At 40.3% G+C, this 24,920-nt stretch overlaps 1 long non-coding RNA gene across 23 annotated transcripts in view; it reads left to right on the top strand.

Moving 5' to 3' along the window:
- Positions 1 to 24,920, top strand: part of LOC133072355 (uncharacterized) — a 446,833-nt gene that overhangs the window by 399,105 nt on the left and 22,808 nt on the right. For 20 of the 23 annotated variants that reach the window (XR_009696719.1, XR_009696707.1, XR_009696718.1 and 17 more), the window contains 2 exons: positions 21,588 to 21,685; positions 22,050 to 22,183. This is a non-coding gene — a long non-coding RNA (uncharacterized LOC133072355). The remainder of the gene's footprint in view (positions 1 to 21,587; positions 21,686 to 22,049; positions 22,184 to 24,920) is intronic. The other 3 variants (XR_009696720.1, XR_009696706.1, XR_009696710.1) reach the window with 1 other exon arrangement.

The following is a 24,920-nucleotide window of genomic DNA, read 5'->3' as shown; positions in this document are numbered from 1 at the left end:
AATGGAGAACTGGTCTTGTCCAGCAGGCTAAGGAGCATCAGTCACTTCAATATGATTGGCTAGAGGAATGCCCTGCACTGATTGGCTTAGGTTTGGTTCATCTGAGCCAATCACTATGCCAAAGGGGTAAGATACTGTGGTTGATTTAAATCGATTAGAGTCACTCATCGGAGTTGGGGGTGGAGCTGGGGCAGCAAAACCAAAAGTATGCTACACCTGAGAGGAGCAAAGAATCAATGCCAGGAGATACCCATCATGTTCTTGAATCTGACTCTGTTACTTTCATTCACTTGGCATTGCCATTTAACTTCTCTGAATCTCAGTTTTCTCGTCTATAAAATAAAGATTGCCCACCTCCCTGGCTGAGGTAGAGATTAGGAAGAAGACAAGGATAGTAAAGAGCTTGTGCTGTGATTGTCACACTAAGTGCTCAGTAAAGATCATGAGGGAGGAGATAAACTAAAGTACTTGCTGCTGTATTTGGATGTTATTCTTTCATAGGCTTGCTTCAAATACATCTTTCTCCTTGAGGGGAGAAAGGAATGACTTATACATGGATAACAAAGACTGCTGACATAGACCATTTATATGCTGATTCATCTGGACATTATTTAGGTGAAAAAAATTCAAACTAGGCAGTTCTAAAATGTGCAAAATTATCTCTGAGAAGTGAGTTTAATAATAATCATAAAGCAAAAAGATGAAATGAAGAAGATAGAAGAGAAGAAGTTACAATTTATTGAGTACTTCGGGTGTTCCACTAGGCACTTTACATGAGTTGTAAGCTCTTGATGTTGGTTTCATTTTACTTATGTGTACGCAAGAAACAGATTCTTAAGTTTCTGTTAAGGACTTTGCCTGACTCAATAGCCATTAAGTGACAAAACCTGGAAGTTAACCCAAATTAATCTGACTCCTGAGTTAATTTCATGTTCTTTGTACCAAAACTATTTGCAAAGGAGGTGCCCTCATTCATTAATTCACTTATTCATTCATTCCGTCACTTGTGCTCTCAGCAAGTGGCCCCTGAGCCTCTGCCACACTTAGGGTTAGGGAAAAGAAAGATGAGTAAGACACAGCAATGCCTTTGATAACCAGACAGTGTCCAAGTCCTAGGATTTGGGGCTTTACTTTAGGAGTTCCCTGGAGTGACGTCTTGTATCCTTTCTCAGCCCAGTGAGAACTATGGAGTCACTGCTGATGGTGATGGTCCTGCAACCTTGGGCACAGCTTGCTCCAAGGCCTGCAAGACCCAGGGGGCTGCTCTCCACCCCCAGCTCCCTCTTTCATCTGCTCTGCTTAGTGAGAAAGTTTAATCTTGAGCCATCTTAGGGCAAAGGAGGTTGGAACGTCAGAGGTCACCTTAACTCTCCGTAACTCTGCTCCTAAGAAATAATTGTTTCAGAGGGAAATAGCTGTGACCAGTCAGATTCCTTTTTGTCCAGAATCTGGGTGTTTATGTGGTTGATTCTGTGCAATTCGTCCAACTGTGTTGTGACAGGCTCTGTGCTAGGGGTTGTGCTGAGAGCTGGGGACAGGCAGGTGAGTATGGCAGTCCCTCTAGCCTTGGGGTACACAGGCTGGTAGAGCAGGCAGACACACATAAAATGTAGCACGTATTGTAGAACACTCTGGTATGCCCCAGTATGGCTGAACAAGTTGTTAAATTTTGTAAAGACCAAACCAGTAAATATCCACTGTCCTTGCTGCCCTTCCCTCTGCCCCACACTACCCACTATTTTACCCTTTCTGCCCTGACCCCTCCTCAAGAACCTCCTTTACCTCCCCCCACCCCGCAGTGACCCCCTACTTCCCTAGGACCCAAATACAAGGGCCTCCAAGACCCAGCCTCAGCACTGCAACCCTTGTTTAGACCAGTCTGCATCTGAGGATAGTGAGTGTTAAATATCTTAAGTGTCATCTCTGAATAAAGGCTCATACCATGTGCTCCCCAGGGGATGAGTGATGGAGAGGAAAAGTTGGGACCAGCTGAAAGGAGAATACCCCACAAGAACGTACATTGATTGAATGTCTGTTGTGTCCTTGGACCTCTGGCCACACTTCAGTCATGATCCCCAGAACTTCCCAGAAGTCTCCTGCCTTTACCTCCAACCTACAGTCATCCTGCTCCGAGTCCCAGGGCAACTACTTACTGTTAAAGTCAGACAAAAGAAGTAGATATGGGCCATAAATACATGGCTCCAGGAAATTGGGGTCTGCCTCTTGGGAATCAGCTTCAGTGGCCTCTGAACTATTTGGTTCTTATAGGAATAAAAGGCGTTTGATCTGGTTTTTGTAGGAATAATGGACTCAACAACCAAATGGTCCTTTCAGCTGATGATTGGAGCTCTACCCATTAAGATGTTTCTGAAAGTCAGTCATTCGTGTCTGACTCTCTGCGACCCCATAAACTGTAGCCCACCAGGCTCCTCTGTCCATGGAGTTCTTCAGGCTAGAATACTGGAGTGGGTTGCCATTTCCTTCTCCAGGGGATCTTCCCGACCCAGGGATCGAATCTGGGTCTCCTGCATTGTCGGAAGATTCTTTACCTTCTAAGCCACCAGGGAAGCCCTTAGGATGTTTCTGGCTACTAGTATTAAAAAAAAAAAAAACAAAAAAAAAACTGGTTTGAACAAAAGGGGAAAAGGGGAAATTCAAAGGAAGAACAGTATGGATCCCATGTGTGGTTCTGTCTCCATGCCCGAGTAGTTCCAGTGATCTCAATGTCTGTATTCTGCCATCCTGAGCATTATCTTCCACTCAGGTAGTCCCCCTTCATTGTTACAAGGTGGTGGACAGCAGACAAAATCAATAAAAGACTATATGTTGTGGTGTTTCTATTCTCAGAAGAAAAAGGAAATCTTTTCCCTAAGCCCTCCAGGTGACCCAACCCCCTCACCCCCACCCCAGCTCATAGTCAGAAACAGGTCATGTGTGCACTCCTGCTGAATGACCAATGAAGAGATTACAGCCACCATTGCTGGCTTTCTCAGTCAAGATTTGTCCCTAGAGTTGGGATAGGGATCCCAACTGTTCTCATTTGTCAGAAAATGAGTATCAGTGGGCAATCAGAAATGTCTGCTACTGGGAGCTGCTGGAAAGAGAAAGGTGGGATTGGAGAAGATGGTGCTGGTGAATGAGATGGGAATGTGTCATTAGATGTTAGAAGCCAAAAGGCAAAGGATTTTGGTGTAGAGAATCCTGGTTTGGAATGCTAGTATTACTTAGGTCATTGTTTCAGTTGTTAACTGCTATGTAAAAACCACCCCAAAACTTGGTGGCTTAAAACGACCGTTTATTATTGCACACTGGTCAGCAGACCAGGCTTGGGTTCTGCTCACCTAGGCCAGGCTCATCTGAACATATCTGGACTCTTTCAAGTGTCTGCAGGAGGCTGGCAGGTGTAGGATGGCAGCTTTTCTCTCTCTGCTCCACGTGGTCCCGCATCCTCTGGCAGGCTAATCTGGGCTTGTTCCCTCAACAGCCTGATAGAGTCCCAGATTCCAAGGGCTTGGCCAGAGTTCTGAGATCTAGACTCAGAAGGGAGACACTATGAGCAAAGCCTCATCCTACTGGCCGAAAGCAAGCCTTGAGACCAGCCAAAACCTACAAAGTCATGCTGCAGAGGATGCTGGGAGAGTGAAGAATCATGACCACTCTGGCCGTCAGTCTACCATTGTGACCTTAGCAAGACATTTCTCTTCTCTACACCACAGTTTCATCACCTCTAAAATGAAACTGATAATAGTATCTACCTGAAAATCTTGTTTCAGGATTAAATGAGAAAATGCATGTAAAGCAGTTCACACAGTGATGGACACAGAGTAAGCATTAAATAAGTATTAGCTTTTATTATGTTTGTATTGATGATTATGGCTAGTATTATTATCATCATTATCATAGTTATAATGATTACTGTAATTTTGAGTGTCTGTCTGCTGGGTTACGACTCCCCCCTAGGAAGCAAGTCTAGTGAAATAGTTTCCAAAAGTCTAGGTTTATGGAAATCCTTGCTGGCTCCCCAGAAGCCTACTGATCAGGGAAGGATGATTTTATAGAGCTCCCTGTTTGCCTTCTTATGGCTGTTTAGTGAGTGTCATTCTCTCTGAGATTTTGCTGTGCTGACTGCTTGGAGCTCCTGGAGCTCAGTTGGAACCCTCCAAGGAACCAGGAAAGTTCTGGTCTGAAGCTGAAACTCCAGTACTTTGGCCACCTGATGGCGAAGAGCCAACTCATTGGAAAAGACCCTGATGCTGGGAAAGATTAAAGGCAGGAGAAGGGGGTGACAGAGGACAAGATGGTCAGATGGCATCCCTGTCTCAGTGGACATGAATTGGAGCAAACTCAGGGAAATAGTAAAGGATAGGGAAGCCTGATGTGCTGCAGTCCATGGGGGTCACAAAGAGCTGGACATGACTTAGCGATTGAACAACAAACAGACAGAAACTGTTCGTTCTGGCCAGCATGCCTGCTGTAGGAAGCGAGCAGGCTTCACTCCTGGGATGGCTGATTTTCTTCACCTTTCTGCTGTTCTGCCTGTGCCCAATGTCAAACCCTCTTGAGGTGACAGTGTAGCTCAGGGTTCCCAGAGTTACTCATCTTATACCCACTCCAACCCAAGCCACCAAGAATTGAAACCAGTAGCGATTTCTTGGAAAACGAAATTTGTCTCTTAAGTCTGCAAAAAGGAAAAAGGTTATTGTTGTTGCGTTTGTTTTTTTTTTTAATGGTTGTTTTGTTCATGATGGAAAAATGTCCCAATGATGGTTCTGGCATTGATTCCCCATGCAGGCTCTCAAAACATCAAGGAGGAAAGGCATAGAAGCTTTTTCCACGAGGCAGCCTGCTAACTTCATTTGCCACCATGGTTTTCCCATCTGCTAAGGGACGGGCCCAGACAATCTTCCATGTATAATTCACAGCCCTTTGTAATTTAGGCTCAAAGAGAATCAATAGCTTGATCCAGATGCCGAAGTGAGGACTCTGAGGGTGGCACACCCATTTTCCATCCTCGTTCAGAGCTGCGATGCTGGCCGTGCTCCCACGAGCACCTCCTCTCTCCGTCCCTCTCAGGGTCTTTGTTTACCTGTCTCCCTCCCTTGCTTCACAGTTGCTCACAATTTTTCTCTGTCCCTTCCTCTTATCAAGCACTATATTTCTGCCTTGCAAATGTGCCGTTCTAACTGGACGCTGCCCGTAGATAATATTGCCACAGTGACCACTGTCAGGCCTCGACTAGCTAATTGTGGCCCCGTATGTCATCTGGCTGGTTTGAAGATGGATGCTCAGTTTGCATTATTTATGTCTTTTCTCTGTGTTCTGTTGATGTGCTTTTGCATAACATATGTAAAATTCTGCTGACATTGAGAATTCATTTGGCCTGAGACGCTCAGAAGGAGGGGCGGGAGGAGACCTGGTTTGTGTAAATTCAAAAGATATCAGACAGCTTTACCTTTTTTTTTAATCCTGAGAACTGGAAGAGGGCTTCTCAGGAGAGTTCTCTGAATCACACTTGACAGTCAGGTGAGCTCTTCTGCTTAAAGAGCTTTGGTTCCATTTAGGCTGTCAGTCTCCTGCCTTCAAATGGGTAGGGTGAGGACTGAGGTCCATTTTCAAGTTCAAATGCAAGTCTATCATTGCATTGCAACTGCAATCAGAGAATAATAGAGCAGTGGGGAAGACTTAGAGTATCTGACTTAATCTCTTCATTTTGTAGAGGGAGACTGAGGAAAAGAAATGGCTTGCAAAGCAGTTAATCATGTTATCCTGTCCTTAAATTCCTTCCAATAGAACAACATTATCACTCAGGGGCAGGCACTTTTCTAAGCACTTTACTTATTATCTTATTTAATCTTCATAAAAGACCCATGCACTAGGACTTGTTGCTATCATCCTCATTTCACATGAGGAAACTGAGGCACAGAGAGGTTAAGGAACTTATGCAAGGTCACACAGTACTAGGCAGCAGAGCTAGGATTCAAACCCAGGTAATTTTGCTTGAGAGTCCCCATTTAACCATTATGTTCGTCTATCCTAGGGTCTCTTTGAGCTGCCCCTTTGCTCACAGAACAATGCCCTAAACCTTTACTTTGCAATATAAAGCCTTCAATGATCCTGCCCCTCCTGACTTTCTCAACTTCATTTCTGCTGCTTCCCAAATTATAGCCATCTTTTGCAAGAGGTGGTCTCCTGCATGTAGTCTTTCAACCCCTGCTCAGCCCCAGAAGAATGGGCTGTGGGCCTGGAACCCCCTTCACCAAGGGATGAGAACTCACACAGCCTGCGTTGGCTCATTGACTCAGTTTCACCTGGGCCTGACTTACCTACAGTATTGAAGCAGCATCAGAATATTGTGAGTCAAATGTTATGAACATTGTGAGTTAGAATTGAAAAATGAAACATGTGTTTCTTTGGTGACTTATAATAATAAATTTTGTAGTTTTGCCATATTAAGAGGCAATAGTGACTTTACTAGGGAAACTTCTGAGAGCAGTACCTAAGTTTTATATATGAGATATATTTCATAGGCATAATTCTGACATACACACCACATCGTGGGATATATTCAGAAACCATTAGTGATAACTGTATGCTCTAAACCAGTTGTTTCCAAATGCCAGTTCATAGTAAATCTTTTATGGACCCAGAAAAATAAGGGCAGTGATATATATGTGGGTATATGTGTGTGAGAGAGACAGAGAGAGAAATTGTAAATTTTTGAATGTTCTTTCTTGGGAAGAATTGTCATTTATTCAAAGATTATAAGCTCTTGTTCCTTTATTTTTATCAGGGGAAAGGGAAAGAAATAGCCTTTCTTCTATGAAATAACTATGTTTAAGAGACAAGGGGAGAGAGAGGCAAAGAGTGAAAGAGACTGAGATTTAAAGACTGAAGGGGACCTAAGAGACATATCAACCATGTAATCTCCATGTATGAACCTTATTTGCTTCACAGGTGGTTCAATGGTAAAGAATCTACCTGCCAATGCTGGAGACATGGGTTCAATCCCTAGGTTGGGAAGATCCCCCGGAGAAGGAAATGGCAACCCACTCCAGTATTCTTGCCTGAAAAATTCCATGGGCAGAAGAACCTGGTGGGCTACAGTCCATGGGGTTACAAAGAGTCAGACACGACTGAGTGATTGAGCATGCTCGCATGGACTTTATTTGAATTCTGAGTTGAACAAAAAGCTTATTTCATTTCATTAAGAGGTGAATATTCAGTAACCTTTACTTTCATGTTTAATAATTTAAATCAAAGTTTAGGTTTTTATTTTGTTAAATATCAATAGAATTTTTAATGTGGAGCATTAAAAATACAATGAATAAAAGTATTTCAAGTCATATACATGTCGTTGCAAAGAAGTAAAATAAAATGTTCAGTAACTAGTCTTTTAAGCATAAAATAATTCTATTAGGATGAAATTTTGGAAGGAGAGTAGAAAATAAATAATACATTTATGGAAATAAAGAAATGTAAAATTTCAAGAGTTTCTGTATTTTTAAAAAATGGTAAGATGGATATCAAATTGCTATGTTACTTGTAGATTTTATGGATACATTTAAAACCTTTTTCTTAATGTCAGTATTTAAAACATGCCAGAAATTATGTTCTTAGTAACTTGCAATTTGTGATGAGCAAGCAAAAGAATTCAAAAACCTCTGTCAAATTTGCCACATCTCAACATTTTTTTAAACACAAATCTGTTTTCTTGCATAATACTTATTCACAGTCTTCAGACATGCATTTCAGGAAACAAAAATTTAGATATGCTCTTGAAAATCCTAGTTGCTGTACTACCAGGAGATGTCTGCTCTCAACATCATTCATTCATCTATCCAGTCATTTGCTTAATAACATTACCCTCTCTCAACATTAATTGAGAGGGTACTAGGTAAAAATAACTTGTGTCAGGCCCTCAGGAAATGCCCACTCAAATCACATACAATGATTAAATCCTTTCATTACAGGCCCTAACAATGATCAAATTCTTAAGCTCTGGCCTTGGTTGGCAATCTGCAGGATGAAAAGAGTGAGATTCTTACAGTATTCTCCTGAAAATAGCATGAATTAAAAGGAGTATTTCAGAAGTCAGGTCATTCTTCCAAAACAGTGAGAATTCTTACGATTAATTGAAATGGTTTTCTTGCAGGACCCCTGAAAAGAACTAGAAGTCAAGTCATAAGGAGGTTTTATATCAGAGAACATATCTTTGTTACTGGTAGGGAAAAAACAAAACAAAACCCAAACTCAAGTAGGACAGGCTAGGAAGTGATATCAATATTCCAGACTTGTCACTTGGTGCCCCTAGACTTTGCAGGTGCCCGGAAGATTATGTGTACGTGGAGTTCTGATCCGAAGATGATTTACCTGCAGCAGTATCACCAGCTCTGTTGGACAGAGTCAGCTATATTTTTGGGGGCTTAGAAGATGACATTAATATTGCCCATATTTATCACAGAGAGGAGACACAGTTGCAAGCTGCAATTCTGAGATCTGTGGGTTTAGTCATGAGTGTGTGCTGTTTACTGATGTATATGTTAAACCCAGCAAGATTTGTTTATGGATTTTTTGTTGTTGTAGTTATGTATTCTATCCACCTGCCTTCCTTAATTTACACATACTCATTCACACATTCTTACACACTTTGGTGTGATCCTTGTATAAGTGATCCCTTCTTTGTTCAGAGAAAAATCTCTTTTGATGGACAGAGGAATGAAAAACTCACTTTTTATTTGAAAAACACATGAGGCCTAAGTCCTCTGGGGGTAGATGGGAGAGATGCAATCTGCAACTCAGTTTTTTGTTCCTTTGTGTTTCACTTTTAGCAATCAGAGAGCAGTCTTCTGCCTTTTCTCAGTGATTACTTAAAACCTCAAAAGAGGTCTGGTTCCCTGTTTTCAGAGGCTGATTGTAGGCATCATAAAACCCAAGGATTTCTGCTTGCCATCTTTGTTTACTCACTCATTCAACAAATATTTCATGACCACCTACAGTATGAATAGCAAAGAATAGCAAGGAGAGATAAGAAATCCTTCCTTAGTGATCAATGCAAAGAAATAAAGAAAAACAAGACAATGGGAAAGACTAGAGATCTCTTCAAGAAAATTAGAGATAACAAGGGAACATTTCATGCAAAGATGGGCACAATAAAGGACAGAAATGGTATGGACCTAACAGAAGCAGAATACATTAAGAAGAGGTGGCAAGAATACACAGAAGAACTATACAAAAAAGATCTTCATGACCTAGATAACCACAATAGTGTGATCACTCACCTAGAACCAGACATTCTGGAATGTGAAGTCAATTGGGCCTTAGGAAGCATCACTACAAACAAAGCTAGTGGAGGTGATGGAATTCCAGTTGAGATATTTCAAATCCTAAAAGATGATGCATTTAAAGTTCTGCAGTCAACATGCCAGCAAATCTGGAAAACTCAGTAGTGGCCATAGGACTGGAAAAGGTCAGTGTTCATTCCAATTCCAAAGAAAGGCAATGCTAAAGAATGTTCAAACTACCGTGCAATTGCACTCATCTCACACTCTAGTAAAGTAATGCTCAAAATTCTCCAAACCAGGCTTCAACACTACATGAACCATGAACTTCCAGATGTTCAAGCTGGATTTAGAAAAGGCAGAGAGACCAGAGATCAAATTGTCAGCATCCGTTGGATCACTGAAAAAGAAAGAGTTCCAGAAAAATATCTACTTCTGCTTTATTGACTATGCCAAAGCCATTGACTGTGTGGATCACAACAAACTGTGGAAAATTCTTCAAGAAATGGGAATACCAGACCTCCTGACCTGCCTCCTGAGAAATCTGTATGCAGGTCAAGAAAAAACAGTTAAAACTGGACTTGGAACAACAGACTGGTTCCAAATCGGGAAAGGAGTATGTCAAACCTGCATATTTTCACCCTGCTTATTTAACTTAAATGCAGAGTACATCAGGCGAAATGCCAGGCTGGATGAAGCACAAGCTGGAATCAAGATTGCTGGGAGAAATATCAACAACTTCAGACATGCAAATGACACCACCCTTATGGCAGAAAGCAAAGAACTAAAGAGCCACTTGATGAAAGTGAAAGAGGAGAGTGAAAAAGTTGGTTTAAAACTCAACATTCAGAAAACTAAGATCATGGTATCTGGTCCCATCACTTCATGGCAAATAGATGGGGAAACAATGAAAACAGTGAGAGGCTCCAAAATCACTGTAGATGGTGACTGCAGCCGTGAAATGAAAAGACGCTTGCTCCTTGGAAGAAAAGCTATCACCAACCTAGACAGCATATTAAACAGCAGAGACATTACTTTGCGAACAAAGGTCTGTCTAGTCAAAGCTATGGTTTTTCCAGTAGTCATGAATAGATGTGAGAGTTGGACCATAAAGAAAACTGAGCACCGAAGAATTGATGCTTTTGAACTGTGGTGTTGGAGAAGACTCTTGAGAGTCCCTTGGACTGCAAGGAGATCCAACCAGTCCATCCTAAAGGAAATCAGTCCTGAATATTCATTGGAAGGACTGATGCTGAAGCTCTAATACTTTGGCTACCTGATGTGAAGAACTGACTCATTTGAAAAGACCTTGATGCTGGGAAAGATTGAAGGAGGGAGGAGAAGGGGACGACAGGATGAGATAGTTGGATGGCATCACCGAGTCAATGGACATGAGTTTGAGTAAGCTCTGGGAGTTGGTGATGGACAGGGAAGCCTGGCATGCTGCAGTCCATGGGGTCACAAAGAGTCAGACATGACTGAGCGACTAAACTGAATTAAACTACAATATGCAAAGCTCTGGGCCCAGCATTAGGCAGAGTTATCTGTATTTCATAGATTCTGAGACATGCATTTTTCAACATTTTAAAGTTTCTGAATTCAGAATGCTTCCATGGCCCTGTGTTTTTCTTTCTTAGTGGTGCTAAAAACAGTTCCATGACTCGGACTTCCCTGGTGATCCAGTGACTAACACTCTGCTTTCAATGCAGGGCGCCTGGGTTAGATCCTTGGTTGGGGAGCTAGATCCCACATGCTGCAACTAAGACCTGGCACAGCTAAATAAATAAGTAAATATTAAAACACAAAAACAGTCCCATGCCTTACAACCAATGGCCTTTGAGATTTGATGGAATGTCACTTTGTCTATGACCTCTCTACTTTCACCAAAAGAAAGAACATGCAAAATAAGAGGACGCAAAACTCACAAATCCATTTCATTCCATGATGTTCTATCCTTTTTCTCCCCCACTCAGATCCTCCTTAACTCCTCTCAACCCTTTCCATTGCCTTCAAAGTCCTTCATCTTCAATCTCTTTACAAAATGCTCCTTCACCTTTTTTGGGACTACAAGCTCTTCAAGGGTAGGCACCAAGCCTGAGTGACACAGAAAGTGAAAGTGAAGTCGCTCAGTCGTGTCCGACTCTTTGCGACCCCGTGGACCCACCAGACTCCTCTGTCCATGGGATTCTCCAGGCAAGATACTGGAGTGGGTTGTCATTTCCTTCTCCAGGGGATCTTCCCAACCCAGGGATTGAACCCAGGTCTCCCACATTGCAGGCAGAGGCTTTAACCTCTGAGCCACCAGGGAAGCAAAAAATAAATTTTGCTGTATTGCGAAAGAAGGAAAGAAAGATAGCTTCTCTTATTGAATATGTGAGCTTAATAAACTGAAGGAGGCTGGGGGCCACCACAAGAAAGAAATTGTATCTTGGAGTGCTGAGAAAATTCACCTCTGGGATTTCCCTCTAGGAAGTATCATCTGAGAGTGGTGAATCTCGATCTAACCTTTACCTCACTCAGCACATGTGACAACTGACAGTCACCTGAATGACAGATGACTGGAGATTTAGTCAATTTACCTGAAATTCTCAGGCCATTGACTTGCAAGCCACCTTTTTCTCCCATCTGCTATGCAAGTGACTAGAAGTGAAGTTACTAAAGAGATAACATTGAATTCACTCTAATTTATGGAAGGGGGTAGCAGATCACTTGCAAATTTTGCTATCTTCTATGTAGTAACAGACTTCGTGAGACAGTAAGTTTGTGGATGCCCTTCACCACCCACAACCCCCTACCCCGCACACCCTCCACCAGGGTTTGTCTGCCACTTTCCCCTCCACCCTTGGTTCAGACCCAGAAGTCAGAGTCCAAAACAACAGGAACTCCTCCCTCAGCCAGTGTTGAAAACAGCCCTGCTTTTTTCTTTTAATTCATAAAATATCTGTAAGATATCTAAAGAAAAAGTAGAAATACTGCCAATTTTAAAAGAAAATCACCCATTCTAAATATATTCATCTCATTGAAAAACAAAGCGTACAAAAACCTTTATTTCTAGTATGCTCAGGTTTATGATGCTTCATTTTTATTTTTTTAATATTTTTTTAAATTATGAAAGTATGATAACACATTAATGGGAGATTTGGAAAATACAGAACAAGGTTCCACTGTATATTACAATTTTTTTAAGCAGATGAATTAAGATTTTTAGTTGTAGTTTCAATATCAAACTCACAAAAATTTATAGAATGTACAGAGAAGTAGAAGGACGTAGTAGACCTGAAAAGCACTATGAACCAATTCAAGATAATTAAGATTTATACAACTTTCACACAACAGTAGCATACAAATTCTATCCAAGTTCCCGTAGATGGTAAACTAGATGTGATGCTTTGTTTTTAGACCATCAAATCTCAGGGGTTGAGGCTTTAATAAAGGGTAAAATGAACTGGCCCATCTTCACCCTTCTCTTAGTGATGTCGAGGTGACCTCATTACAATATAATTTATTTAGCAAATAAAAGTGCATGATACTTGGCTAAATTTAAATTTCAGTTTAACGAGTAATTGTTTAGTATGTGATTGTCATATGCCACATGTGGAGCATACATATGCTAAAAATTATTTGTTTATCTGGATTTCAAATTGAATTGGGTGTTTGTATTTCACCTGACAATCTTATCAGTAGAGACCATTCCTTGGGATTCACCAAACACTTTTATACGTTATTTCCTGTGGTCAAAGGAATTTGAAGTAATAAGTACCTAATAATGGTAGCAGTTCAAGTATTCGACCGTCTGTCAAAAGAGAAGGACCTGGGGACTCAGCATCTCAGAAATCCCAGTACAGGCAGAGGTTCAATCTACATGTGAGAAAGGAATCTGGCCATAGTTACAAGGAAAGGAAGGCCGCTGGCAACAAAGTAAAAGATCCGAAGGGATATAAACGTGTGTGTGTGTGTGTGTGTGTGTGTGTGTGTGTGTGTGTGTGTGTGTGTGTGTTTTCAAGTTATTTTCCATTGTAGGTTATTACAAGCGCCAGGGTATTGCTCCTGATGTTACACAGTAAATTCTTCTTGCTTATTTATTTCATATATAGTATAACTGAGTCCCTTTGTTATACATCTGAAACTAACACAACATTGTAAAATGACTATGCTTCAGTAAAAAAAACAAATAAAATAAAAGGTCCAAGGGGAATGGAGCATCTTCTGGAGACCACAGCGGACACAACACGCCAGGCTCCCCAGTGCCGCCCCAGCCACAGCCACGTCTGTGCAGTCCCGTCGCCTCCCTCCTGGGCCTCCATTACAAAGTGGAGAATGAAGCCCAGTTCAGTGCTTTGGAAAACCATAATATTCTGACAGAAGAACCTGACTGATTTTCAGCTTCCTTCCTTTGCCTCTCAGCCCAGGACTTTTACACAGTTCTCATGAAGGCAAAGCAAATATTTACAGATAGAAACTGGTAATAGGTGCCTTGATAAGCTCAAAGAAACAGTTAAACCTGTGTGTGGATTATTTAATCACAGTATCTGGAATATATAAACATGGCACATATTATATCTCTCCTCTTTTTTGTGGCCTCAAAATTTGATCCAAGTCTGGGAGTTAAAAAGTCCCATTTTGTGTAATCAGGTTCTGGTTGAACATGATTGCTGAATTATTTTAAATTGAAGACACATGTCTGGAGCCTGAGCTGTATGTATTATTTCAGGATGGTGTCCATTAGGTCTTATCCACAGGGGCTATCTTCAACTTTTGCCACATTCAATGCATTCTTTATATATCAGTATTTGCAAAATGGTGAATCATATATAAGGGAAAATTGGAGGGAATATGGTACTCGTTAAAGGGTGATTTTTTGAAATTATCTTCAATGCATTATTCAGACCTGTTTCCAGTCTCCCCTGCTAAGAGTCCCAGTGCTGGTTGGAAATTTTCTTAAAAAAAAAAAAAAAGAATATTTTAGAGACAATAACAATGGATAAATAAATAAAACCCTGTAGTTGTGCAAGACCCTTCTGCATAGTTATGGCTGTGAAAACTTTACAACCGAGTCAACATTTACTTTAACTCCTTGTCAACCCTAAACACTTTAAGTGTCTTAATTGCAGATCAAAATTGCTGCCACTGTCATGAGATTTTCCCTTTGAATTCATTTGTCCCTGAACTGAGGCTTTTGTCAGACTTCACCTCACAAGGGCAGCCAGTTGATTTTGTAAATTGTTGCATCATGTCAAGGGCCCCTACTCTGATTTGAAGGTGGCTGGTTCTCCATGAGGAGTGGCTGGGTTTGGGAAACCCTAACACAGAATCAGTTTAGGGGTCCAGTCACACCAGACATTGTTCTATCCCCAAAATGTCTTCCATGCTAAGAGCTGGGGCATCTGTTGCATGCTTGTTTAACAGCTTTACTGAGGTATAATTTCCATACCATAAAGTTCACTCATTTGAAGCACGTAATTCAAGGATTTCAATAAATATACAAAGTTGTGCAATCATCACCACAGCCTACTTTGAAAATAATCCCATCACCCAAAAAGAAGCCCTGGACCCACTCTCCATTCCTGTGTCTCTCTACATTCCCACTTCCAACCCTTAGCAGTCACAAATCTACTTTCTGTTTCTATACATTTGCCTTTTCAGGACATTTCGTATAAATGGAATTATGCAATAGGTGATCTTCTCTTGTCTGACTTCTCTTACTTGGCATGAACTTTTCAAAGTTCATCCATATTTCAGCATGGATCGGTACTCTGTTTTTATTGCTGACTAATATTCCACCATATAGATATACCGCATTTTGTTCACCCAGTCATCAGTTGACAGACATTCATTAGGTTGCTTCCACTTTGTAGCTGTCAGGAAAATGTAACTGTAAACATTTGTGTACAAACAGGCATTTTTGAATGAATTTGATGTAGAATTGCTAGTGTCATTCACTGTAAAATGTAATTTGGATTCACTTTTTTTAAGGGGGTTATCCATGAATTTATTAAAGCTGCCAGTTGGAACATTCCAGGATGAAGTAGGCTTCTGAGTGGTTCAAGAAATAATATTTATTAGAGTGAGAATCGTAGTGATTCCAAGACATAAAGTGATTAAGAATAAGGATGAGAACACTTGGAAGTTTGGAGACTACAGGTAACCTTCAGAGTGACCTCAGCTCCTTCAGTACCAGTCAAAACCTGGAGTTTTAAAGAGCTCGATCTACACACCAGCTGCACAGTCCTATCTCCTGGCAGCCTCAGCACACATTGCCTGATTTCGGAAAGCACTGCTGACTTAAATAACATGGAGGCCACTCAGATAGAAGTCAAGTTGGAAGTGGCAGGGAGGTGAACAGGTCATAACACGGGAACAGAGTTGTCAAGCTGTGTTTATTTCATACCTTCTAAGACTCCTGCGACTGATGGAGATGCTGGCAATTCTGTCTTCGGGGAGTGAGTGTTGAACAGAGTGCAGAAGCAGCTGTATCACAAAGTGCCCTTACACCTTGCCCCCAAATCACCCATCTCAAACCATGAAAAGCCCATGTCATGAGAAATCCTTTCCCCAGGAATCGTCACAGAAACCAGGCATACGAAAAGCACCATGGCTTCTGAATTGTGATACTGATCAAAGGTAAAGCCAGCATCCTCGTCCTGGCTTGTCACTAACCCTCTCTGCGGCCTTAGCCAAGTCATTAACCTCTCTGGGCCTTGGTTTCCTCATTGTAAAGTGTCAGGATTTGACATCATGATTCTGGCAGAAGGTTTTTTTTCTGCATCCGACCTTCTACTTCTCTGATGACTTTATAAAAAGGTATATTTCTGAAACTCACATGTAAAAGTTAAACCATCCTGTTAGCAAGCAACTTACTGGTGTCAAGAGACATGATCTGGAATGCCAACTGGTGAATAATTAGCATTTGGAACAAACTTTTTAAATGTCATACAGTGTTCTAGTGGCACCCCAACCTTTACAGATAGGAAAATTGTTGTTGATTTTCCTACAAATTCTCTTGCAAGTCATTTAGCTTCTTTGTGTCAGAGATGGGAATTGAACCAACATCTTAGGGCTTCCAGACCTTTATGGTATTAATTAATCCAGATTGCCTGGAAACAAAGGAAATAAGAACTCAAGAGTTTGTGTAAAATAATCCACCATTTAAAAAAAAAAATCTCTGACTCACTGGCCAAAAAAAAGCCTTTTCCCCTGTTTTTGCTTTATGGATCGTGTTCTTATTGGAATGGTGAGATCTTCCTGGAGAAAGAGGTTGGAAGATGGTTACAGTTTGACAATAGCAGGTAAGGCTTTATTAACCCCAAAATAAAGAATGCCGGACTTCCCTGGTGGTCCAGTGGCTAAGAATCTGCCTGGTTAAGAATGCAAGTGTCACGGATTTGATCCCTGGTCCGGGAAAATTCCACATGCCCTGGGGCAACTAAGCCTGTGTACCGCAACTACTGAGCCTAAGCTCTTGAACCTGTGAACTGCAACTACTGAAGCCCCGATGCCCTAGAGCCCGTGCTCTGCAATGAGAAGCCGCCGCAGAGAGAAGCCTACACACCACAACAAAGAGGAGCCCTTGCTCACCACAACTAGAGAGAGCCAGTGAAGCAACAAAGAGCCAGCGCAGCCAAAATAAATGCATACAACTGGTTTTTTATTAAAAAATAAAGAATGCCCCCTGTTGAGAATGCCAGCATATCTTCTCCCTTTCCCTTGGTTGCCTGTGTTTTCTCTCTTGCCCACGAAACAATCTGACATCTCTTTCCCAGCCACTAAGACACGAAGTCAGCTCCTAAAGGCTTAACGCTGCTTTCATTAGGCCTTTCAATACTTCTCTTAAGGGAAGCCAGCAGCCTCGGTCCACTTCCCCATGGCAAGAACCAGCCGTGGGGTTCACAGGACTGCTGGCTCCTTTCAACTTATGCAGAGCAGTCCAGAGCCCTGGCATTTTGACTCTTCTCCAAAGTCAGTGACCAGCCTGGTAGTGAAAGAAATCTGGGGACAGATGGTATGAAATTGAAATCACATCATCCTTCCCCTCTCCCAAATGCTGGCCTGTGGTTTTGGCAGGTCTCCACAAAGCTCTGTGGCATTCATGCTGGTCTGATGGAAGTCTGCATCTTAACCATGGATGCCTGAACATCAGGGCTGATAGCAAGGTGGCACATTCAAGGGGAAATTGCATTAATGTCGTGTGGTCCCTTCATGACAATCAGAACCACATGTAAATTTGCAGAGGGCCACATGCCACCAGACAAACGAAGAGGTCTCTTTTCACTTAGAGATCCATCTGTTGTTGATAACTAATCCCATATTAGTGAGAAGCCATTCTATGTTTGAAAGGCAGCCCAGTCCTTGAGACAAAATGGCTGCAAAGGTTCCTCTTTTTTTTAATTTTTATTTTCAAGGTTCCTCTTTCTGATGTTCATCTTTGAGTTTAGCTGAGAAGTACTCTTGCAAAGCCATCAGAAGCAAGGGCACAGCACCATGGGAAGATCATCACAGATCCCTTGCTTTGCTGTAGATGTCTGACAACAGCTCTTTGCTTATCCGCTTCCATCTGTAAAATAAGAATGGTTAGTGTCCACATTACAAACCAAACATTAATGGCCCGGGTAACTTCTCATACACCTCCTCATACACCTTCTTATACACCTGAGTGTATGAGGAAGTGTGGAAGGAAGTGACAGAAGGAGGAAAGGCCCTTTGGTATACCCTGGAGGTCTGGCATAGATTCACAGATCCATCTCGGCTGGTGCCACTTCTTCCAATCACCAACCTTTAGAAATGCCACCAACAACATATGGAGCAATCAAGATATTTTGTTTGGTACCAACCCCTGGCCTGATAGTGTGAGTTCATTTTCATAGTAAAGAATTGTATTTCCTCTTCTCTTAAATATTTCTAAATGGTATGCCTATTGTATGTTAGTCCAAAGTACTTTAGATTCTTTAAACAAAGGATTTAGAAGAATCCACAAAATGACATAATATATCCCTCCAAGCTCCTAACAAAAAAAAGCAAATACAATTTATTAAAAGATGCATGTCATATTCTATCTCACTGTTATTCCGAAAGGAGGGAGAAAAGCAGGGAATTTGAGGTTCGATAGTTTGGCTTTCGAAAAAGACAATGGCAACCCACTCCAGGACTCTTGCCTGGGAAATCCCATGGACGGAGGAACCTGGTGGGCTACAGTCCATGGGGTCACGAAGAGTCGGACACGACTGAGCGTCTTCACTTTCACTTTTCATTTTCATGCACTGGAGAAGGAAATGGCAACCCACTCCAGTGTTCTTGCCTGGAGAATCCCAGGGACAGGAGCCTGGTGGGCTGCCATCTATGGGGTTGCAGAGTCGGACACGACTAATGTGACTTAGCAGCAGCAGCAGTTTGGCTTTAAAAATTTCCACTCTGCTTATTATCAGATGATTTAAAAGAGTCTGAGCATCAGTATTTTATATATAAAAGTCAGTATAATAATATTATTATTATAGCAACTTTAAAAGATCATTGTGAAAATGAAATGTTACATGTATACTTTTTCAATTGGAAAAGCCCTAATTGAAAGTTATTTTTTATTATTTATAGAGAAAAAAATATTAAATTCACCAAACCATCTGGAAAAGTTTTGCCTTTTGTATGGATTGTCACTAGTGTGGGATGCAGGGGGGAATTCTGAAAATATCAAGATGAGAAGTGACCTGGTTTGAATAACTTCCTTATCTGCATTTCTCTTTCTGATTATGTCTCCAAAACTTCCTCAGTTCTTGAGCATAGTTCTATATGCTTCACAGACAGGGAAATATTCCTGTAGAAAACTCAAAATTGTGTCAGAGAAGATCCTCCTACCATCTCATATCTCTTCCAACATCCTTTCCTTGGAGAACACACACATTTTCCTGGCAAGATATTCATTATTCAGAGGTTGCTTTGCAATTTCCTTCAACTTCTGCTTCCCTGCAGGTTAAATTATTTCAGGTTATGGGAAAATCTTTAAAGAATGAAAAATTTGAATCAATTGTGGATAAACTTTTGGAATGGTACTAGCAAAAATAGGCTTTGACAATATCATTTCCATCATGGTTGACTGTAAATGATTCATCACTTTCTTGCTCATATCATTTATAGAAATACTAGAGTCCTGAGTTTCTAAATTAATAAAAACCCTTTATAGATAGCACAATATTCCTTTAATAACTTATTCCAGACATATAACCATTGTATGGCCATGCTGCTGGTAAGTCGCGTCGGTCGTGTCCGACTCTGTGCGACCCCACAGATGGCAGCCCACCAGGCTCCCCTGTCCCTGGGATTCTCCAGGCAAGAACACTGGAGTGGGTTGCCATTTCCTTCTCCAATTATATGACCATATATTGATCACATTATTAAATGGATCACAGGACTGCATTCCTACTTGTTAAGTTGGAATTATCTATGCCTCTGTAAATCAGGAGTACGTTGAGGTTTTCTTTGGTTAATTCAGGGGAGAAGGTAAAGAAACTGTGGGACAGGAGACGAGAAGGTATGATACTCAAAAGAAAGATGGAGAAAAGTGGTCTGTTATTTAAAGAACCATGTCTCCTTAAAGTTATACTGCCAAAATTGTGAAAATCATATTTTTTTTAAAATTGAATGGGCATCATATGGGCAAAACAATCAGATGTTCTTTAAAATCTTCATCTAGATGTTATAGAGTTAGCCTTAGCAATCCTGCAAGCTATGAATTTTGGACCTTTTCTGAAGGGAGATGGTCAAAAGTATTTCTAAAGTATTCTGACAAAGATTTCCTCTTCCAAGATAATAATAAACACAAAAATTTTGTCTAACAGTTCCAGGCATTTAATGGATTGTCTGGACTCCAAATTACAAGTATCTGAAGTATTTTTGTACTGTCTGAATTCACCCCTTTCTTAACTATTTTTCACATGAATAATGGACATATTAACAATGGAGAATCTCCTGACATAGGAAACCATATGTCATATACAGGATGTGATATTATTTATATGATTAATAGTATTGATAAATAATATAGTATATGCCATAAATAGTAATTTTTTGTTTCCAAATGTTGTTAGTCCTGAATAGATAGTAGATGATAAAAATATCATCTTTTTATTAAACTTTCAAGTATTGTCAGGTTAAAAAATAAAACTATTTTCTGGAAAAGATTCCTCAACTCTTTTCTTTCCAGAAAGAATCTGTATCTTTGCAATAACTGTTAATCACCACTGTAACACACTTTTTCTTAGAGAAGAAACAAGTAAAATCAACTTAAGAGAAAATACCAATTAGGAAATTGCTGTATTAAAAAAAGCCAAAGTATATAATAACTCCTTTTTATAGAAAATGGGTCAAGACTAAAGTTCTTCTATGAGAAACACATTTTCCATACAAATAAAACCTTGGTTTTATCTTTAAATTATAATATTCTATTATTTTTGAATAAATGATAGAAGATTCAATGTGGCAGTGTTCCTTCCCCATTGTATTGATAATTAAGATATATCACAAGTCTTTTATAAGATACATTAAAAATACATAAAGATCTTTCATCAAAAATTATTTAATTAAATCCATTTTTTGAAGCAGTGTTATCTTAATACACAAATAGTTGCACAAATTCATACTCTTCTTTGTTAACAGTTGTCAAAAATTTTTCTTAATAGAAAGATTTAAATATGAAGTTTTCTTAATATAAAAATATAGTTAAAATTCAAAAATTAATTTCATACAACTGAAAATTATAAAAAGGCATATGTTTTGTTTTCCTTGATAACACCATCAAGTAAACTGTGATATTAAAATACCTGGGTCCAGGGCTTTATTAAAGCTGTCTCGTGTTATATTCCCAAAGAACCAAAAATGAAAATAATTACATATGGGCAGATTATATAGGGGAGAATATTGTATGTGGTATACTTGTACTTTCAATGGACTCTTCAAGGTGGCTGCTTTATACTAAAAAAAATAGCCCACAAAACATAAAATTTATAAGTGAACTGTTCTGCATTTGTAGAGTAAATGTTTCATTTTCAAAATTATAGATGTATAAAAATCATATGTCCCTGCTGGTGAAAGACCGGTAAACTTTCACATGTTCTGTAAAAACTTAAATGCTGGAGGCCAATACTCACAAAATTTAATGATCTTTCTGCTAATAAAAGCTGACTTCTTTAAGAAAATAGTAAAGAAAAGAAACAAAACATATCTTAAGTGTAGTATTTCCAGATTCTTAACAAAATCAGAGTGCATGAATCGCCTATTTTACATTTTTAATTTGCTTACATTTGTTCAAATTCTTTCTATTCACAGTAACAGACGGAAATATGAAAGAAATACAGATGCGCCTGGCCCATCTCGTCACACATTATTTTGAAGGAAGCCAGTTCTTTTTAGAAAATGACAGCAAGGTAAAATAGGAATGAGGCTGTTTTTTTTTTTTCTTAACATTTATAAAACAAAAAAGAAAAAACCAGGGGAGTGGCAACAAAGATCTATAACAACTCACTTTCTTTTCAATATTTTTGCTGTTAAACTTGAGGACTTTGTGCAAGTGGGTGCCTGATCAATATCTATGTGTGTGCATATGTGCAAGTGTACTATCACTTCATTCCTGTCTGGCTCTTTGCGACCCCATGGACTGAAGCCCACCAGGCTCCTCTGTCCATGGAATTCTCCAGACAATAATACTGGAGTGGTTGCCATGTCCTCCTCCAGAGGATCTTCCTGACCCAGGGATTGAACCCGTGTCTCATTATGTTTCCTGCATTGCAGGCGGATTCTTCGCCGCTGAGCCACCAGGAAGGCCTACATCCATAGTGTATGCCTTGTGAATGAATTACATCCTAGATTTCTGCTTCATTATTGGAACTCAACACATCTTCTCTTAGAATCAAATACTCCACCAGGTAGAAAGATTTTCTGTCTCGTTCACAAAATTCAACATAACCCATGATTTAGCTTCGTCTATATGTGAGTAGAGCTTAAGTGGCAAACCACTGGGTAAAATACTTTCTATAGAAAAATGCATTTTCTACCCTGTCTCAGGTTTTCAGAAGTACTTCTACCACTGGGACCATAGGTGTAGCTAGGGGTTGAAGGGAGGAGAGAAGGACAGAGTGGTTAATTTTTGACCACCATTAACTCCTAAATTTTCTAGTATTGTTCAAAACAATAACACAATAACTCTCACACAAATATACAATGAACTCATGCCGATGATTTTTAACTCATTAATCAGTGAGACAACAAGTAGGATATTACCATAGGATCAAATAATTCAAGGAACCACACATATATGGACTACAAGGAATGCTGAGATGAATTTGCACAGAAATGCCGAAGGCTCTAAGCATATGGCAATAATCAATTGCATTTCATCAGACCAAATTAGTTTGCTTTTTAACAGGTAACAATCATTTTCGTTATTATCAGCTTTCTACAAATTGCAGAATTATAAAGAAGCTTAAAAACAGTGAAGAGTGAATATAACAACAAGATTACATTAGATGGGACACCCAGTAACTGCTCTTTTATCTGTTTAAAGTGTTTCACAATTTGTCCCAACATTTTAGCAACAGTCCTTTCAGGCCACTCATATCCCTAAATACTGAATTCCAGATAGCAGTTCCCACACTGTCTCTAAGTCTATACTAGGGTTGTCCAATAGAAATATAACATAAACCACAAATGCAGCCATATATGGCATTTTTAATTTTCTGGAAACCACTGTAGGGGGATGACCACCCCATACTACATTTTTAAAAAATCAGTTATAATTAATTTTAATAAAATAATTAAGCAAACATACAAAATATCATTTCAACATGTAATCATAAGAAATAAATATTAATAAGGTATTTTGTATCCTCTTTTTCATGCTAAGTTTTCAAAAGCCAGTGCATGTTTTGTAATTATAGCACATCTTAATTCAGAATAACCACATTTCAGATGTTTTACTGGCCACATGTGGCCCATGGCTACCAGACAGCACAAGGCTATATAAATCAAATATTCGTGAGCTATCCAAGTTTTGCATTTCTTGAGATATTAATTAAAATGTTTTGGTCTGTCCCAACCCTTCCATGCCCATACTATTGTTTTCAAGGTAGCTGGGTTACTGGGTTTCCTCACATCGGAATGAAGCATGATCAATGCCCAGGGAAACCATAATTTGAAATGTTTGTCTAGTGTGGCCCCATGAATTTTCTCATCAGTAGTCTGCACCATTGTCTTTTCCCAGGGAGACCATACATACCCCTGTGATGTGAGAGAGAGAGAAAGTAATGAGCACACAGGGACACGGCGGGAACCATAATAATAAACAGAATATTGCCTTGCCTGTCACCTGAGCATGACAGTGCCTGTCAAAAACATTAGCTTTTTCATTTTCATATCATCCTTCTGAGGTAAAGAGAGGAGGGACTTTTCTCATAATCTCTCTTTCACTGCAGAAAGAAAAGAGAAATTTTTCTTCTTAGCAAGGAAGTAACTAAAGTGTACCCACTCAGCGTCTTATGTATTGCACAGGTCTCAACTGGGCACAGATAAATCCAATTCGGAGTCCTGCCTCTAGGAGGGAGAAAGACCCGTCCAGAGCAGGGTCGCCGCCAGAGCAGCCCCCCGGGTGCAGCACCGCACACTAGAGCCGGGCAGGGGTGAGGAAGAGGGCAATAGCCGGAACTCAGCTCCACCGCAGAGCCGGGGGGCCACTGGGTCCCTCCCTCTGTAAGCCAGTGTGTTCAGAATCTCTGTATATTTATTTGCTTCTCTTTGTGGGCTCTTCTCCTCACAGGGATTTCTGAAAAAAGGGGTGAAAGTTTCAGGGCCAGACAACACACTAGGATCCCCAATAAAAACTTTATTTCAGATAATTCCAGAATAGCACTTACTGTATTCTGGCATTTTATATAATCTGAGCCAGGAGAATAAGCCATAGGGCTGTGTGTAAATGTGTGTGTGTTGGACGGGTTGGGGGGTAGGTGGAGAGAGAGAGAAAAAATAGCTAAAGACTGTCCTGAGCTCCAACATCTTTCCTTCCTCCTCATTTTCTTAGGACCCCAGGGACCAAAATCAGTGCTCCAGGGACTTGTGGCTCCCAAAACAGTCCTCCCCTCATACCGTTTTTTTTCAACTTTCAGAAGAATATACAAACTTTTCGGTTCCCCAGCTATTTTGACTCTGACAGCTGCCATTTACAATCGTCACTTCCTGTGTATGAATGGCACTTTTACACCTGGGGGACAGTCATCTCATTCAACTGGCAAGTTTTCATCTGTATTTAACATTAGCTGCTAAATAATAACCTATTGAAGGACTAGGCCTGATCATGTTTGTATAAGGAGGGGAACCGTTAAGAAAAGACTACATGTGCTGAATTCAAGAAGGGGGCTATTTCTTTCCTACTATAAACAGAAATGATTATAAAACCAGAACCCAGAAGAGTTCCTCACCCTTCACTTTGGCGTGAGGGGGTTTCATTTCTCTGCAAAGGCCTCCTCTCTGAGTGCTGACTTCCCCAGGTTTTTACTGCATTCCAGGGAGGGAGATAGAAACCAAAGCAAACAGAGTGCCCCCAAAGGACCCTCTCCTCCCTCCAAAAAGCTTCTATTTTTAATTCTCTGCAGCTTTTAAAACAGTGAAATG

The sequence above is a fragment of the Dama dama genome, chromosome 18 (genome assembly GCF_033118175.1).
Source record: "Dama dama isolate Ldn47 chromosome 18, ASM3311817v1, whole genome shotgun sequence".
Lineage (NCBI taxonomy): Eukaryota > Metazoa > Chordata > Mammalia > Artiodactyla > Cervidae > Dama > Dama dama.
This window is presented reverse-complemented; position numbering and strand designations above follow the sequence as displayed.